Source organism: Dasypus novemcinctus, chromosome 6 (genome assembly GCF_030445035.2).
Source record: "Dasypus novemcinctus isolate mDasNov1 chromosome 6, mDasNov1.1.hap2, whole genome shotgun sequence".
Lineage (NCBI taxonomy): Eukaryota > Metazoa > Chordata > Mammalia > Cingulata > Dasypodidae > Dasypus > Dasypus novemcinctus.
The window spans coordinates 40095254-40107802 of record NC_080678.1 but is presented as its reverse complement, the minus strand read 5'-3'; the positions used below and the strand labels follow the sequence as shown (position 1 = coordinate 40107802).

Here is a 12549-nt window from a genome sequence, read left to right as displayed (position 1 = left end):
AATATCAGAGACAAAGAGAGGATTCTGAAAGCAGCAAAAGAAAAGAAAAGCATCACATACAAGGGAAACTCAATAAGATTAAGTGCAGACCTCTCATCAGAAACCATGGAGGTGAGAATAAAATGGTATGAATGTATTTAACATATTGAAAGAGAAAAACTGCCAGCTAAGGATTCTTTTCCTGCAAAACTGTCCTTCAAAAATGAGGGTGATGGGGAGCAGATGTAGCTCACTGGTTGAGTGCCTCCTACCCATGTATGAGGTCCCTGGTTTAATCCCCAGTATCTCCTTTAAAAAAAGAAGGTGACTTTAAAATCTTCACAAACAAAAACTGAGAGTATGTTACCAAAAGACCAGGATACAAGAGATACTGAAGGGAATGTTACACCCCGAAAGGAAAAAACAAGGGCGAGAGACCTGGAGAAGAAGGTAGAAATGAAGATTTTTAGGAAGGGTAAATTAAAGGGTAAAAAGACAGTCAATAGTAAGACATTACAACAGAAATCCAAAGGATAAAGTGGACAAAGTAAGTAATGCCTTTACAGTAATAACACTGAATGTTAATGGCTTAAGCTCCCCAATCAAAAGACAGACTGATAGAATGGATAAGAAATCATGAGCCATTCATATATTGTCTGAGAAGACTCACCTTAACTGAAGGTTGCAAATAGATTAAAAATGAAAGGTTGGAAAAAGAATTCTTCATGCAAACAGTAACCAAAATAGAGCAGGTGTAGCTATACTGGAGTCAGGCAAAACAGTCATTTGTATGCTCCCTATAAGATACTCACTTCAGATGTAAGAACAAAACCAGGTTGAAAGTAAAAGATTGGGGTACTGCATATAGCTCAAGCAACTGAGCCCCTGCTTTCCATATGAGAGGTCCAGGAGTCTTTTCCCAGTGCCTCCTGAAAAAAGAAAAGAAAAAGAAAAACAAACAAACAAACAACAAGCAAAACAAACCAAAAAAAACAACTCAAAATGTGGCTCAGTGTTGAACATCAGCTTCCTATATACAAGGTCCTGGGTTCAATCCCTGGACCCTGGTACCTCAAAAAAAAAAAAAAAAAAAAAAAGAAAGAAAGTAAAATGTTGCAAAAAGATACTCCATACAATAATAAACAAAAAGATCTGGAGTACCAATACTAATATCAGACAAAATAGATTTTAAATGCAAAACTATTATATGGGATGAAGAAGCTCATTATGTATTAATTATATTAATAAAAGGGGCAATTCTATAATAAACATTTATGCACCTAACCTGAGTGCCCCAAGATATATGAGGCACTCTGGCAAAACTGAAGGCAGAAATAGATGTCTCTACAATAATAGTTGGAGATTTCAATATGCCACTCAGCATTGGATAGAGCAACTGGGCAGAAGATAAATAAAGAAACAGAGAGTTTGAATAAAGTGATAAACCTACTAGATGTAACAGACATTTATAGAGCATTACAACCCCAAACAGCAGGATATGCATTCTTTTAAAGTGGTCATGGATCCTTCTCCAGGACAGACAATATATATGTTGAGTCACAAGACAGGTCTCAATAAATTTTAAAAGATGGAAATGGTATAAAACAAATTTTCTTATCAAAACAGAATGAAGCTGAAAATCAATAACAGATGGAAAATCAATAACAGATGGATAAACATATGGAGATTTAGCAGCACACTCTTAAATGTCGTCAGTGGGTCAAAGAAGGAATTGCAAGAGAATTTAGTAAATATCTTGAGATGAATGAAAGCAAGAGCACAACAGATCAAAACCTATAGGACACTGCAATGACAGTGCTAAGAGGGAAATTTATAGCCCTTAATGGTTACATAATAAAGAGGAAAGACTAAAATCAAAGACCTAAATGTACACTAGAAGAACAAAAAAAAGATCAAACTATTCCCAAACCAAGCTGAAGGAAAGAAATAATAAAGATATGAGTTGAAATAAATAAAATTGAGAGGCAAAAAAATAGAGTCAACAAAACCAAAAATTGGTTCTTTGAGAAGATCAACAAAATTGACAAATGCTTAGCTTAGCTAGACTGACAAAGAAAAAAAAGGGATAAGGTGCAAATAAATAAAATCAGAAATGAGAGGGGGAATATTACCGCTGACCCCATAGAAATAAGAGCTATCATAAGAGTATACTATAGACAACTGTATGACAAAAAACTAGACAACATAGGCAAAAAGGACAAATTCCTAGAAACACATCAACAACCCATACTGACACTAGAAGATATAGAAGACCTTAACAAACCAATCAAAAGTAAAGAGATTGAAACAGTCATCAAAAACTTCCCAAAGGGCAACCAGCAAGATGGCAGCAGAGTAAGGAACTTCTAAAGTCAGTTCCTGCTACAGGGCAGTTAATAATCACCCAGGGCTATCTAAAGTACCTGTTTGAGAGCTCTAGGAGACCATAAGAGCATCCCACAACATCCTTGAAGGAATGGAAGGAGGAGACTGCCCATCTGTAGAGAAGATTCATAAGTAGAGCATTCCACACCCCAGAGGTCAGTGCCCATCCTCCACTGGAAGCACAAGCTGCCTTGGGAGTTATTCTGCAGCTGGAATTGAAATCTGCACTTCCAAAAATAGGGGAGGAAGAGATGGTTGGACACTGTATTAGTCAGCCAAAGAGGTGCTGATGCAAAATACCAGAAGTTGGTTGGTTTTTATAAAGGGTATTTATCTGGGGTAGGTGCTTACAGATATCTGGCCATAAAGCATAAGTTACTTCCCTCACCAAAGTCAATTTTCACATGTTGGAGCAAGATGGCTGCCAATGTCTGTGAGGGTTCAGGCTTCCTGGGTTCCTCCCTTCCTGGGGCTTGCTTCTCTTTCCTCTGTGTGCTTACTTCCTAGGGCTCCAGCTTAAGGCTTCAGCATCAAACTCCAACATCAAAACTCCAACATCAAAAACCCTCCAACTCTGTCCTGTGCCATGCCTTTTAATCTGTCCCCACCAAGGGGTGGGGACTCAATGCCTTACTGGCACAAGAGGTTTACCCAATTACTTAATCAAGTAAACCTCTGAATCCAGTATAATCTAATATGCCCTGAGGAAAAGATCAGTTTATAAAACATAATCCAATATTTCTTTTTGGAATTCATCAATAATATCAAACTGCTACAGGCACCAACTTCAGCTACTGATTACTAAGTTCAGTAGGCTAAAGTATAATCCTAAGAACAGCTAAAGTTTGAAACTGTCCAATCAGAAAGAGGCCAGTAGCTGCCATTTTAACCTGTACCTGGCACAAGGATAAGTGGGGCGGACAGAAAATCACAGTGCTGGTTGGGACAGGCTTCTTTCCATTCAGATCAGATTGAAGCTGTAGCATAAGCCCCAACCCCATCTCTGGCAGTGAGGAAGCTGTGGGAACCTGCACCAGCCTTTCTGGAAAAATACAGGCAATGCCACAGAGGCTGGTGCTCATCCTACACTGGTAGCACAAGCTACCCCCGGAGCTATTCTGAGGCTAGAGCTAGAAACTCCATTTCCCAAAAATAGGGGAGAAAGAGACAGTTGGCCACTGACTTCAGCTACTGATAATTAAACTCAGTTAGATAAAGTATAACCCTAAGAACAGCTAAAGTTTGAACCTGCCCAAGTCAGAAAGAGGCTGGTAGCAGCCATTTTGACTCTGCCCCCAGCATGAGGGTAACCTGGGCTGACTGAAAATCACAGTGACAGTAGAGACCAGTTTCTTTTACCTAGGCTGGCCTGCAACCCTAGTCTAGGCTTCAGCCCCACCTCTAGCAGGGAGGAAGCTGGCAGGCCCTGCACCAGCCTATCAAGGTAACTGCAGGTACATTTAGCTGGCACAGACTGAATAATTGGAAGTCTACCAGGGCAAGTGCAATCATCTTGGGCCCACTCTGCAGAGATTGCTGCCCACACCTGCAGCCCATCCTGTCTCCAGGCAGGGAAGAAAGGAGCATGAAGCTTCATCAGTCTCTCTGGGCAACTACAGTCTAGGCCTGCATGACTTGGATTATTCCACACAGCTGTGGCTTTGTGTCTACCTCTGGCAAAGGAGAAACTTGGGATGAGCTTCATAAGTCCCTGAGGCAATGAGGGCAACTTGAGCCTCCATAGCTTACAGCACCAATTACATCCTTGGCTCCTATTAAACAACCAGCAATGGAGAAAGGACAGGAAACCCTAAACTAAAGAGAAAAACTGTACCCAGAATAAATACTCTAATAAACAAGATGCCAAGACACCAACAAAAAATTACAATCCACACCAAGAAGCAGGAAGGTATGGCCCAGTTAAAGGAATAAGATAAGCCTCCAGATGACATAAAAGAGTTGAAACAACTAATTATGGATGTTCAAACAAATCTCCTTACTAATTTCAATGAGATAACTAAAGAGATTAAAGATATTAAGAAGACATTCTTTTAAAGAAGAATTTGAAAACATACATAGAAACATAGCAGAACTTAAGGGAATGAAAGGCACAATAAATGAAATAAAAATACACTGGAATCATATAATAGCAAATTTGAGAAGACAGAAGAAAGGATTGGTGAGCTAGAAGAAATGGTCTCTGAAAGTGAACATACAAAAGAACAGATGAAGAAAAGAATGGAAAAAATTGAACAAGGCTCAGGGAACTAAATGACAGCAAGAGATGTGCAAACATATGTATCATGGGTGTCCCAGAAGGAGAAGAGAAGGGTAAATGGGCAGAAGAAATATTTGAAGAAATAGTGGTAGAAAATTTCCCAACCCTATTGAAGGACAGAGATATCCATGTACAAGAAGCACAACGTACTCCCATCCAAAAAAATCCAAAAAGACCAACTCAGAGACACATATTAATCAGAATGTCAAATGACAAAGACAAAGAGAGAATTCTGGGAGCAGTAAGTGAAAAGCAATGCATAACATGTAAGAGATACCCAATAAGATTAAATGCTGATTTCTCACCAGATAACATGGAGGGAAGAAGACAGTGGTGTGATATATTGAAGGTACTGTAAGAGAAAAACTTCCAACCATGAATCTTATATCCAGCAAGATTGTCTTTCAAAAACAAGGGTGAATTTAGAATATTCACAGATAAGCAGAAAATGAGAGAGTTTGTAACCAAGAGACTGCCTTTGCAGAAAATACTAATGGGTGCGCTACAGCTTGAAAAGAAAAGAGAGGAGAAAGAGACCTAGAAGAGAGACTAGAAATGAAGATTGTATCAACAAAAGTGTCAAAAGAGTGGTGAATATAAAATATGACAGATAAAACCCAGATATTCAGGGATAAACTTAACCAATGATGTAAAGCACTTGTATTCAGAAAACTAATACTCATTGTTATAAGAAATTTAAAAAGGCCTATATAATTGGAAGAAAATTCTATGCTCATGGTTGGAAGACTAAATAGCATTAAGATGTCAAATCTACTCAAATTGATATACAAATTCAAGGCAATCCTGATAAAAATTTCATCAACATATTATAAATAAATGGAAAACACAATTATCAAACTGTAGGGTCCTAAATAGCCAGAAACATCTTAAAAAGGAAAAGCAAAATTGGAGGACTGTGATTTCCAGACTTTAAATCATATTATCTAGCTACACTGGTAAAAACAGCATGGTATTGGCATAAAGACAGACGTATAGACCAATAGAGCTGAATTGCTGGTTCAGAAACAGACCCTCACATGTATGATGAAGGGATTTTTGACTACCCTGTCACACCCACACACCTTGGGCGGAACAGTCCATTCAACAAATGGTGCTGAGAGAACTGGATATCCATAACCAAAAGAAGGAAAGAGGACCCCTGTCTCATACCATATACAAAAGTTAACTCAAGAAGAATAAAAAACCTAAATATAAAAGCAAGAACCATAAAACTTTTGGAAGGAAATGTAGGAAAATATCCTCAAGCCCTGGTGGTAGGTGGTGGATTCTTAAAGGAGATAAGAGGAGGACTGAGATGGACTACTGATGTTTAATATATGTAGAAGTTTTAGTTACCTTTAATGTAAAAGTTGGGAAATGTACAGAGTTGATGGTAACACATTATAGTGAGTGACTGCTGGTTTATAAATGGGGATGTGGCTGGAAATGGTAGTCGGGGGATGTAAATGCCAATTAACAGAATGCTAGAGAATAATGTAGGGACTGAAAAACACAGTAAACCCAGAGGTGGATGAGAATTGTGGTTGATGGTACAGATGCAAGAATGTCCTTCGTGAGCTAGAGGAAATGTACATCACTATTGCAGGGTGGTAGGAATGTGGAGAAGCATGGGAAAAATACAACTGGAGTGACCTATGGACTGTGGTTAACAGTAATAATGTAATATTCTTTTATCTATGCCAAAGATGTACTGTGTTGATAATGGGAGAGCATGGAAAATGTGTGCCAAATGTACACTATGGACCTGGTAATAATCGGATGACATTATTTTATAATCTGTAACAAATGTTCCACTGCAGTGTTTTGTGTTGATGGAGGGGTGTTGTTTGGGAATTCAGCACATATGCATGATTGTTTTGTAAGTTTACAACTTCTGTCATAAAAATATATTTTAAAAATAAGAATAGGGTGGACTGGGGGGGGGGGGGAGAGAATACACCAAATGTCATATTAGGAATATAATTAGTAAGATTTTGACAATGTTCTTTCAAATTTGTTACAGATGTCTCACGACAATGCACAGTGTTGGTGGAGGATGATGTATGGGTTGTTTATGTATGTTCACATATAAATTATATAAAAATAATAATAGGGTGGGTTGGGGGAAAATACTTTGATTAGTAGTAATATTTTGAGGATGCTTTTTAATCATTAGTTTGAAATGTTTAACAACAGTGCAAGGTATTGGTAGTAGGGTGAGGTATGAGAGCCCTGTATGATGTTATGTATTTCGTTTTGAACATTCACAACTATTATGATACACTTATTGTTTATGTGTGTTCATGTATGAGTGATAAACTTCATAAAATTTAAGAAAAAACTCCTCCTAAGGATGAAAAGCCCAGAACTAGATGACTTCACAGGTGAATTCTACCAAGCATTCAAAGATGATCTAATACCAATCTTGCTCAAGTTCTTCCAAAAATTTGAACAGGAAAGAATGCTTCCAAACTCATTCTATAAAACCAACATCATCCTAATACCAAAGCCAGATAAAGATACTATGAAAAAAGAAAATTACAGACCAATTTCTTTAATGAATATGATGCAAAAATCCTCAACAAAATACTTTCAAACTGAAACCAAAAGCACATTAAAAGAATTATACCCCACGATTTAGGGATTTTTATCCCATGTATGCTAGGGTTTTTCAACACAAGAAAATCAATTAGTGCAATAAGCCATATTAATAAATTGAAGAAGAAAAATCCCATGATCCTCTTGATTGGTGCAGAAAAGGCATTTGATAGAACCTAGTGTCTTTCTTGATAAAATCCCTCCAAAAGGAGGAGCATGTGTAATGCCTGCTTCCCATGTACAAGGCTCCAGTTTCAATCCCTGGTACCTCCTTAAAAAAAACCCAACACTCCACAAAATAGGAATAGAAGGAAGCTTTCTCAACATGGTCAAGTGCATTTTTGAAAAACTAGAGCTTAGCATTGTACTCAATGGTGAAAGACTGAAAGCTTTCTCACTGAGATCAGGAACAAGACAAGGATGTCCACTATCACCACTGTTATTAAATATTATGCTACTGTATTCCTTCTTACAGCCGAGTAGTATTCCATTGTATGTATATACCACATTTTGTTTATCCATTCATCTGTTGATGGGCATTTGGGTTGATTTCAACTTCTGGCAATAGTGAGTAATGCCGCTATGAACATTGGAGTGCATACATTGGTTCATGTCCTTGTTTTCAGTTCTTCTGAGTATATACACAGCAGAGCAAGTAGGCTGGATAAAGAAATAAAAGGCACCCAAATAGAAAAAGAAGAAGTAAAACTTCCACTATTTGCTGATGATATGATCCTATAGCTAGAAAAATCCACAATAAAGCTGCTAGAACTAATAGACAAGTTCAGCAAAGTGGCAGAATACAAGAGTAATACATGAAAATCAGTAGCATTTTCTGTACACTACTGATGAGCAATCTAAAGAGGAAATGAGAAAAAAATCCATTTATAATAGCAACTATAGAACCAAATATTTCAGAATAAACCTAACCAAGGACATAAAGGAACTGTATTCAGAAAACTACCAAACATTGCTGAAAGAAACCAAAGAAGACTTAAATAAATGGAAGGATCTTCCATGTTAATGAACTGGAAGATTAAATAGTAAGATGTCAGTTCTACCTAAGGAGAAAGTTCTATACAAACTGAACTACAGATTCAATGCAATCCCAATAAAAACCCAACAGCCTTTGTTGCAGAAATGGAAAAGCCAATTATCAAATTTATTTGGAAGGGTAAGGGGCCCTGAAAAGTAAAAAATGTCTTTAAAAAAAACAAAGTTGGAGGACTCTCACTTCCTGACTTTAAAGTATATTACTTAACTACAATGGTAAAAATAGCATGGAACTACATACAGACAGATTGACCAATGGAACCAAATCAAGGACTCAGAAATAGACCCTCATGTCTACAGTCAAGTGATTTTTGACAAGGCTGTCAAGTCCACCCAGCTGGGCCAGAATAGTTTAACAAATGGTGCTGGGACAACTGGATATTCATACCCAAAAGAAAGATGACCCTTATCTCACACCTTACACAAAAATTAACTCAAATTGGATCAAGGACCTAAATATAAAAGTGACAACCATAAAACTCCTAGAAGAAAATGTAGGAAAACATCTTCAAGATATTATGGTAGGCAGTAGTTTCTTAAATCTTACACCCAAAGCATGAGCAATGAAAGAAAAATTAGATAAATGGGATTGCCTCAAAAGTAAAAGTAAATAGGAATGGATGTGGCTCAAGCAATTGAGCACCTGCCTCCCACATGGGAGGCCCAGGTGTGGTTCATGGTGCCTCCTAAAACAAATAAACAAGCAAACAACAAAAAAGCCAACTCAAGGGAGCCAATGTGGCTCAGTGGTTGAGTACCAGCCTTCCACATATGAGGTCATGGGTTCAATCCCCAGTCTCAGTACTTTAAAAAAAAAAAAAGTAAACACTTTCATTCTTCAAAAGTTTCTCCAGGATGTGGTGGAAATGTAGAATGGTGCAGCCTTTGTGGAGACAGTTTGCCAGCACCTCAAGGAGCTGAATATAGAACTGTTGTATGATCCAGCAATCCCGTTACTAGGAATATATTCAGAAAAACTGAAAACAAGGACACAAACTGACTTTTGCACACCAATGTTCATAGCACCATTATTCACAATTGCTAAAATATGGAACAAGCCCATGTCCATCAACCAATGAATGGATTAACAAAATGTGGTATACACACAGTGGAATACTACTCAGCTGTAAGAATAAATGAAATCAAGATGCATATGAGGGAAGTGGACTTGGCCCAGTGGATAGGGCGTCCGCCTACCACATGGGAGGTCTGCAGTTCAAACCCCGGGCCTCCTTGACCCGTGTGGAGCTGGCGCATGTGCAGTGCTGATGCGCGCAAGGAGTGCCTTGCCACGCAGGGGTGTCCCCCGTGTAGGGGAGCCCCATGCACAAGGAGTGCGCCCCGTAAGGAGAGCCGCCCAGCGTGAAAGAAAGTGCAGCCTGCCCAGGAATGGCGCCACACACACAGAGAGCTGACACAACAAGATGATGCAACAAAAAGACACAGATTCCCGTTGCCACTGACAAGGATAGAAGCAGTCACAGAAGAACACACAGCGAATGGACACAGAAAGCAGGTGGGGGGGGAGAGAAATTTTTTTAAAAAAGATGCATATGACAACATGGACGAACCTAAAGGATATTATGTTGAATGAAATAAGCAGAAACAAAAGGACAGATATTATGTGGTCTCAGTAATATGAACTAAATATAAGTAAAGTCATGGAGGTAAACTCTAGAGTATAGGTTACTAGGAAAGAATCTGGGTTGAGGGTGGGAACTGCTGTTTAATGTATGTAGCATTATCAATAAGGTTAAATATGAAAGTGTGGGAATGAATAGAGTTGAGAGTAATACATCATAAAGAAAATGACTAAGGCTGATTTATAAATGTGATTGTGGCTGAAAGGGGTATTCTGTATGTATAATATCAATTGAAGGGAAAATAGAGAATAATCTAGGGAATGTAAAACAGTGATTTTGGTGGTGGATGAAGACTGTAGTTTATAGTATAAATATAAGAATACTCTTATTTTAAAAAGAGCTAAGAATATGATGACACATGGGAAAGTTACAACTAATTTAACTTATGGATGATAGAAATATTCTAATATTTTACAGCAATGGAAAGAAGATATTATTTCAATACTAAGGAACAACAATGGTGGGGTGTAGCAGTTTGATATTATTGATGAATTCCAAAAAGAAATGTTGGATTATGTTTGTAAACTGGTCTTGGAGTGTATTGGATTCAAAGGTTTCATTTTTACTTGATTAAATAATGATTAAGGCTTTAATTGGGTCACATCAGTAGGATGTTGAATCCCCACCAACTTGGGGGGAGGGACTCACAGAGAAGGGAGGTTGGAGTTTAAAGCAGGAGCCCCGGGAGGTAAACACACAGGAAAAGAACACAGGAATAGAGACTGCTCCATTAGACACGTCAGAGGCCCTGGGAAGAGAGACACGTAGTTCACCTGATAGTTTACAGCTGACCTTATGGAGATAACAGAGCGGCTGAGCACAGAGAAAAATGAGCCCCGAGAGAGAGAGATGAGACTTGTCCCAACCTGCAGCTGAGATTGGAAGAAGTTGGGACCACGGAGCCCTAGGAGGATGAGGAAGGCTGAACCCTCACAGACATTGCCCAACTTCTCCCGCCAACATGTGGCAAGACTTTGGTGAGAGAAGTAGTTTATGCTTTATGGCCTTGTGACTGTTAGCTTCTACCCCAAATAAATATCCTTTATAAAAACCAACGATTTCTGGTATTTTGCATCAGCACCCCTTTGGCTGACTAATATGGGGGTATAGGATTTTTCCTTTTGGAGTAATTAAAACATTCAAAAATTGATTGAGGTGATGACAGCACAACTCTATGATGAAAATGAGAGCCACTGATTATACACTTTAAATGGATTGTACAAAGCATGGGACTGTATAATACAATGAATCCTGTGGTTGAAGATGGACTGTGGTTAACAGGACAAATATGAGAACATTCTCTCATGAACTATAACAAATGTATAATACTAAAAATCGGATGGGTTGGGGGGAAAAGTTAACAAATGTAAGATATGGGCTATAGCTAGTAGTGATATTTTAATGATTCTTTTTCATAGTTTGTACAAATGTTTCACAGCAATGAAATGGTGGTGGGGAGATGTATGGGAGCCCTGTTGTGATGATACGCATGTTTGTTTGGTAAATTCATGAATTTTACTATACACTTATTCTTTATGTATGTTCATGTATGAATGATATACGTCAATAAAATTTTATTTTAAAAAAATATATTCTACTGTCCCACGAAGAAGTGGACAATTCTGGCATGTTGGTGCATGGCATGGTCAGCTGGTGGATGGGAATGAGAGGCTGCAGGCTGTTTTCTTTCTTGTGGACAACACACTCATCGACAGGGCTGGAGCAAGTCAGATGGGCATGCTGGAGGTGATAAAGCTCTCACGATCAAATACAAAGAAGAGGCTGAAATCATCTACGATAAAGTTCAACTTAAACTCAGCAGTGAATGCTTTGATCACTCCAAGACATGCACTACTGACCTAAGGACTTCACATTGCAAAGACGCAATCCAGGTGACAAAGGGTGGTGCAGCCAATAGGAAATTGGCTGAGGAATATTTCCTGTGGAAATCTACACACTTACAGCATATGATACTAGCAGAAGATATTGAAGCCATGCTCACTGACCTTCAAAAGGAGGTCCATCTACTTCTGTTAAGGAATAGAGACACACCCAGAGTGAAAGGATTGAGGCTTGTGCCTGTTAGTCATATTTTGAAGCTATTGTTGTAGGTGGAGAGCAGAAAGAGGAGAAACCAGCGCCTTCCATATTTTATTATTGCTGTGATCTTCTCAGAGTTCAGCCTGGTGACTATGTAATGGTTGGTGTCACTCTAGAAACTGATATGCAAAGAGGCCTCAACGCAGGGCTGAGTGCAATAGTCTGAATAAACAAAAATGGAATAGCACCACAAAAGTCACCCCCGTGCCACATTATATAGTTCCTTCTGTGTTACAGTTACCTGCTGTTTTATAAAGTGTAGTCAATATGTCAAAAGTACCTAAAAGAATTTTCAAGTAAAATTATAGGATTTGAACTAAGAAAAATTAAGTTATTCCATATACTATGTCCCAGTTCAGAGAATAACTTTACTTTTTAAAATTATTAGTATGATTTGATGGCCATTACTGGCCATCCACACCCTATTGCTTTTAAGTTCTGACAGCAAACATTAAATGGTATTTATATCAGAAAACCCAGACTGCATTAATATATTACTTTTATTAATGTAGT

The 12549-nt window shown here is 38.3% G+C and overlaps 1 pseudogene; it reads left to right on the top strand.

Annotated features, from left to right (window-relative positions):
* Positions 1-105: 105 nt before the first annotated feature.
* Positions 106-12336, top strand: LOC101438269 (N-acylneuraminate-9-phosphatase pseudogene; annotated as a pseudogene).
* The last annotated feature ends 213 nt before the right edge of the window (positions 12337-12549 follow it).